We start from the raw sequence: 1,025 nt of genomic DNA, 5'->3' as shown, positions 1-1,025 counted from the left end.
AGCAGAAGTTGACCAAGATAAGGAACTTCATAACTGCAAACAAGATAATGAGCTAAGCCAAGAACATCTATGGTGAAAGGAACATATCTAAGCCTGTCTTGAGTAAGTCTCACAGGGGCAGTTGTTGCCAGGGGTCTCAGCACCCAAGGATATCATTCTCCCCCCTGTGCCAGCTCACCCTGGAGCAGTGCAGAGGAGTCAGCAGAAGTTGACCAAGATAAGGAACTTCATAACTGCAAACAAGATAATGAGCTAAGCCAAGAACATCTATGGAAGGAAGACTCCAAGTTCATAGAAAGGACACTAATGGACATCTTTCCCACAGCAACAAGAGACCACAGAGACCATCCAAGCCCCCAAGAAGCCACTGACTCAAAAGTGACTAATTAGCCTAAGAAGCGAGAGAATCACTGACCAATAGAGGATAGAATACTAATTAATAAGAATTGGGTAACTTGTGAGCAATGAGCACGAATTTCTTTGTTTTCTGACATGTACAAGTAGTAAAAAGTTGGATGCCAGAATAAACAGTGCCTGTTCTTAAGGTTGTGTTGGTGTTAAGGGGTTTGGTTCCTGAGTTCAGTGACACTGTGAGCCCCAAAGGAGGGAGCAGAGGGATTTTTGGGGAGGGCAGGGAAGGAGGGTTTTGGGATCCTGCCCGGATCTCCGAGTCTGAGTGCAGGTGGATCTCAGTGGGCATCATGCCTGGCAGAGCCAGGCCCTCTCCTCAGTTCCAGCCTTTCTCCTAGTCAGTCATAGTCACTGCCAAGTGCCCCAGCATGGTTCCAGTTGCCCCCAGTAATGATCCCAGTTGCTTCCAGCATGTTCCCAGATGATCCCAGTTGTCCCAGCTGTGCTTCTGCTGGGTCCCGATTCTGATCCCCGTGAGTCCTGGTGTTTCCCGATCCAATCCGGTGCTTCCCAGTCCAATCCTGTTTCCCAGTCCAATCTGATGTTTCCCGGTCCAATCCCGGTGTTTCCCGATCCAATCCTGGTATTTCCCAGTCCAATCCGAGTGTTTCCCG

This window comes from Acanthisitta chloris, unplaced genomic scaffold (genome assembly GCF_000695815.1).
Source record: "Acanthisitta chloris isolate BGI_N310 unplaced genomic scaffold, ASM69581v1 scaffold26147, whole genome shotgun sequence".
NCBI lineage: Eukaryota > Metazoa > Chordata > Aves > Passeriformes > Acanthisittidae > Acanthisitta > Acanthisitta chloris.
Note: the sequence above shows the minus strand (reverse complement) of the source record.